We start from the raw sequence: 6429 nt of genomic DNA, 5'->3' as shown, positions 1-6429 counted from the left end.
TGTAATATATTGATCTCATAGTCGTAGTAGACTTCATTCTTCTTATTCTTGCCGTTAGCGTTCTATTTACTATTGCTTTCTCGGATTCCAACTCATGACATTAGTGTTTACGTTCCTTCATTAACACACGACTTACGTCTTTATTTATTTATTTTTTTTTACCTCTCACTTATAGCGCTTTCCGTCAAAATATATTTGTTTTCTTATTTTTATGAGGTATACTATTGGAAACCATGCATTTCACATCTCGGGCCTGATGGGCGAAAAATGGCCCTTATCAGCCCACCTCCTTTGTAATTGTAACAATTATCTGAAGAATTTTTGTCCATTACAGCATTCTATTCTTTTATTATCATTTAGGCGGGGGCGACTAAATATTGTTTATTTACACTTACAAAATGTCTATAACCGATCCTGTTACTGTTTTATACATACATACATATATATATATATAGAGACAGAGAGAGAGAGAGAGAGAGAGAGAGAGAGAGAGAGAGAGTTTTGATTCAGAAAAAAGTACAGTTGAACGTACGATGCAACATGGGCTCCTGGAGGGATTTCAAACGAATTTAGTGTACGTATACATTACCATCTGAACAATTTAACCCTAAAAATGCTTTCGATCACTGAAATAAATTCCTGCCTACGCTCCTGTAAAGCAGTAAGAATTTTAGGGACTGATCATGGGGTAATGCCTCCCTGGAGCAACGACAGTTCCCCAGAAATCATACCTCTGATAGGTCCGGATGTGACATCAGTATTTGTGTATTACCACTCCTCACTCTAAATGTATTGAAACTTAAGTCAAAGGAACTGTTCTGAAATCTTCACCGGTTCTCTCCTCTGAAACCGCATGCGAATGGGGCCAACCTTGGTCATATACCACATCTGGAATATTACCGTTTATGTCAGAGATCCCGAAAAATATATATTCGACACAAATAAAGGATGTTTTCGATTTTATTTTATTTTATTTATTTATTTATTTATTTATTTGCCTGTCACCCTCCCACTCTGACCTCCATGCCAACCAAGGCTTAACTTGAACTTAAGCAACATCGACAGCGTCATTATTCATCTGCGACCACGAAAACTAATATCATAACGATTTCGATATTAATATTGTTCATATTGAGTACTTTTACATGCCACTTGCCCCCTTATTACGAATGGCTTCAGTGTCTCACCCCCACAACTATGGAGCAATTTCAACAAACTTACGTATAGCTATAAACCACCATCTGTAAAATAAATGTGCGGGTGACCTTTTTCGGGGAGGAATTCATTAGCTACTTTTCCAATATCAATGTGGTGGCTTTTTTCTCTTTCCATGCTAAAGATTGCCGAAGAGCTCAACTGCATTTGCACCACTGTCCTATGAATATAGATTTTAATGGCATTTACTTTACTAAGTGCTTGCTTAGGTGTTACAGGAAAAGTGAGATTCTGTTATAAATGAGTAGGGGTCTAAACAAATACGGAAAACTATTAGCAATGACACTACTCGAAATGAGTTTTCGCAATATAATGGAACAGTATTTTATTCGAATGTGAAGGAAATCATTGCATAAATTGGCCCTTCCCCTCCTTAGAAGTCTAAGCTACAATACGTATCTAAAAATTTTGAATTAGAAATATATGCATCGAGTTTCATATCCTTAACTTTAAGGTCTCCTGAGTTAAGTAAATGAGTAACATTCCTGCTAACGAAAGAGTAAAGCTTTGGGCTTTAATGGTATCTGGAGTGTAATTATTAATTTCAGCAACCCCGAAAACTATTGGATAGACACTCATATCTTTCAATTAAGAATTATTAAATTTTCACCCCTCCCATTAAACATCCATGCCGATAATGCTAAACTTTGATGTGAACGATATAGAAGGTTTCATAATTCATGTACTCAAAAGCTATGGATTTAACATTAATATCGTTTATTTTCGATTATTTTTGCATGTCCCTGTGTCTCAAGGGGCGCCCATTAAGGGAGTAAGAGGGGGCGATTGCCCCCTCTAGAGGAAATTATACTTTGCAAGATCGAAAACCCAAAAATTGTTTGAATATTTACCACAAAATTTGGAACTATATTTGAAATGTCGCTTATACTTACCCGTTTGAAAACCACAATATGGGCGGCCTTGTGTCGGCAGGAGTCGTGTGGTTCGGGTTCCACGTTAAGTCGTAGATGCACATCTTGTATAGAGTCACAGCTGAAAGACACGCTGAACTCTATATCACCTCACCTCGTGAGATATTCTATTTTTGCATAATTTCTAAACCACTTTTCTTTCTTTGAATCTCCTCCTTCCTCTTAGGACACGCATAGGTTCAAACCGAATCTTTCTTCACGGTTGGAGGACGCAAGGCTACTGTACCATACGCGTACAACCCTTATGAGTTGCGCAGTTTGAGTAGCACGCACGAATAAACCACGCTTACATTTATTATATATAATTAATAAAATCTCATATTAGGACTAACTTCGCACACCAAACTTTTAACAATGCGACTTTTTAAATTCTGTTCATCATCTTTATTATTATTATTATTATTATTATTATTATTATTATTATTATTATTATTGCAATAGCTATATGAAGCAATTATCTCGGCCAATTCGTTAATACACACCATTCAGCAACCGGTAGTTGTAGAAATCAGGCCTTTACAACAGAAATTGTTAGCTCAATCGGTAGAGCGCAGACTTGTGGATTCAAGGGTTACGAGTTCGAACCTAGCCTAAGTCAAAAGATTTTTTTCTGATATAATTCTTGAGATTGAAATGTTTCTCTCTTCATCTTTATCTCGTAATTCTGAATAGAGATGTTTGGATGTGAAAGAAAAAAGTATACTAGGATATAAGAAAAGAAAGATAAATTACATTATACCTTTTGCAATTTTTAACTATATTTTCACCTATCTAGGACGTTTCTAAAAAGTTCAGACTTCTAGACCTCCTTTTCGCTCTCTTACGTGTCCTTTAACCAATTTCTACAATTACTTATTGAGTCTAATTTACTTATAATTACTTATTGAGTAATTATACATATATTACAGATGTCTTATCTCTTTCTCTTTTCTCTGCATCATGTCTTGGGATGAATGTTTTGACAATAGGTTACAGACACGATTTTACAAAATAATACGATCTGCGATATCAGTGATACATATTGTGGTGTTTAACTTAACATATAAAGCAATAAATAGAAAAATTGAGAATACGAATCTTTTCGTGCACTGATGCTTCAAATCTGTGTCTTTACTCCCTATACCTATGTTAATTCCCTAGTCAAAATAAAAACTCTTCAAAATTAATAAAAAATTCTTATACAACCATCCCTTCCTTGGAGTACTGCGCGATCACATACCCGTCACTGCGATGTAAAGGCACTTATGGCGACGAGGATACCAAGTAATTTCGGAACAGGTTTGGTTTTTTGAGTACGGTATCTTAAAAAAATGCTATAATAGGTGAGATTAGCTCCTGTCGCGCATCGTCTGCTATGGTGCAAATCATCGTTATTTCATTGCTAGTGATGTGCATATTGCTAAAAAGGTTGGTATGCAGTGTGTGTATATATGAGTACAAGGGCACACCTAATTTCGGCAATGTGTCCTTGCGCGCAAAAGACAGCGTTGGCTATTGTGCAAATTATCGTTATTTCGTTGCTAGCAACGTCCACAGTTAAAAAAGGAGATAGTGTGTGGAGTTTTGAGTGCAAGGTCACATTGCCAAAAACGTTTGTGCCCTTGTACTCAAACACACACCCTCTTCACCACCCTTTTTAGCATTGTGGACATTACTACCATCAAAATAACGATGATTTGTACCATAGCAATGCTGTATGACGGATGGAGCAATTCTGGTAATATTTTACATTAGCCACTTCTCTCATATATGTAGCTTATGATACAAATCAGTGTTATTTTGGTTGCTAATAAATGTGCAGAACAGAAAACCCAAAGAACAAACCTTAAAAAGGCTGGGGGGAGGTACCCCCGTGTTACGAGCGCGCTATACACAGTCCCGCTACTCCCAAATAACGCTATTTGGTTATTAATTATGTCCACAACCGTGCAAGCGTCAGTAACTACCTAATTGGTGTTAGTTTACATTAGCCTCTTCTCACCATTGTACAACGCTAGCTGGCGTGAGGCTTTTCAGCGATTGGAGTTGCCAGTTAAAATGATCTACCTTTATTTGATAACCACAGCCAACTCTGTGAACGAGAGAAGATGATTAAGTGTCTTATAAGGGTAGGTCCTTAGAGGGCGGAGACGCGGCAAGGTGACGGACGTGTTTGTGCGCTTTTAACACGTTCCTTTCCTTCCACAATGAAATTATTGATCTTTGTAGGATTATGGACATAAGTAATAAGAACCAAATAACACTGTTTGGAAGTACCGGTATCGGTACCGCGTATATGGCATGCTCTTAACCCCCTCCCCCTACAGGTGCCTTTATTGAGCTTGTTCTTCGGGTTTTCTGATCTTAACATTATTAGTAACCAAAATAACATTGATTTGTACCAGAAGTAACACTGTATGAGAGAAGTGGCAGCCATTGTGCACAAGTTGTGGGCCAGTTTTTACGACGACAATTGTGTTGTTTTCTTTACATATTTTGTCATTTCCTTTCAAAGTTATGTTAGGATAGGTTAGGTTAGGTTTTGGTTCTTTTACTATTTCCTACTTATCTTCATGATTTGTACAACTGCTCAGTCTCTCTGCCCGCATACGTAAGCACGAAATTTAATATTGAAATATCGCACGATATGCAAGATTAGACCATTTAGGTACTTATTCACGGCTATATCGTGATTCACTTTCATTTGTTTCTCTTATTTCTCGCTAAATTCGTTTACATTTTTGTCACAATTCACTGACAGTTGAATTACGATTCAGTGCTATTAAGACATTTCTCCTGTAAATCTTCATATTTTTGGCTAAATTTGGCCCCCAACTTTTGCACGAACTCCGAAGCGGCTAACGTCAAATATTACCCAATCGGCTACATTCTAATAATATACCAACCCTGTGAGACAAAAAACAAAGTTTCTTGTATGGAGTGATTGGGCATGCAATGCGCGCTCTTAACACGGGGGTGATTTTCCCTCCAAGTGCATTTATTGATGATTTGTGTGTGTGTGTGTGTGTGTGTGTGTTGGATTCTAGACAATTAGTAATCAAAAGAGAGAGAGAGATAATAGCGGCATAAGCAACACTATATGAGTTACTAATCGTAACAATTACCGCTGATTGTTAACGACCCATTTTCAAGTACATTGGCAGCATTGAGTAGCTACTAAGCGTGTCGTACGATAGAACTAATGAAGATTGCAATGTACACAATTGCCGTAAATTCGGCAGTTACGTTATCTGGTCCTCCATACAGACTTCATGTTAGATAAAGTTAGGTTATATTGCATAAAAATTGTATAATGATGATATGAGGAATGGTTATAGTAACGTTTTGGGCCTTGTGCTAAATGAAATACCATATTTAATGTCACACACAGGGGGGGGGGAGTTTTGACAGGGGTATTCCAGGTTACAAAACCTTAAATTGGTCAGGGAATTTCAGAAACATCTCCCGCTCGCCACCCTGTGCTGTATTAACACATGAGATATGATGTATTAAATTCACTACAGCACCAGTACTACAGTTCAATTTGATATTTATGTCAACAATCCACATACCAAATGAGCTGAACATGTGCGTCGATAAGGACGAGGTTCGCGTGTTAGAAAAATTGAGATACGTGAGTACGCCAGAAATGGGATGATAGGAAGTATGTAAGATTAGTAATCTCCACATTAGAGAATAATAATGTTCGTATTTCACACAGTTATAAATGAATTTAAAAAATAATTGTTTTGCAAGAACAATTTTTAATTAAATGGACATGTTACAAAATATAGAATTATTTTCTTATCTAAATTCTCCACAAACATAACTGTGAGATACGTATGAATTAGAAATGAACTTTTACACAACAGCTCACTAAATAAAAAGGTTTAAAAATTTGTTTGGTTAATCCATCTTAAAATTTGAGAAAGCTTGGTTGGTTTGTATCAAAAACGTTTGAGCCTATTTCTGTGCAAGAAATGCTTTTTTTTTTTTTTTTTTTTTTTAGCTTTGTTCACGTTTTGAAGAGGTTTTGGGCATTCTAAGAAAATCTCACTTCTTCCCGAAAAAGAAAACATTAGAAACGGGATTCAGTGTCCTCAAAATTGAATATATCTCCTATAGAATACTAGTAACCTGAAACTCACAATTTGCTCCACGACTGTAAGCTTAATGAGTAATAAGAAAAGTACTGTAGGGTTGCTGGGGAATATATATATATATATATTAGAAAAATCCCCGTTTTTGCGTACACCTTAAGTTCATGAAAACAGAAATAAAGACCATGCTCTGTTGAATTCCT

This window comes from Thermobia domestica, chromosome 9 (assembly GCF_964235325.1).
Source record: "Thermobia domestica chromosome 9, izTheDome1.hap1.1, whole genome shotgun sequence".
Lineage (NCBI taxonomy): Eukaryota > Metazoa > Arthropoda > Insecta > Zygentoma > Lepismatidae > Thermobia > Thermobia domestica.
This window is presented reverse-complemented; position numbering follows the sequence as displayed.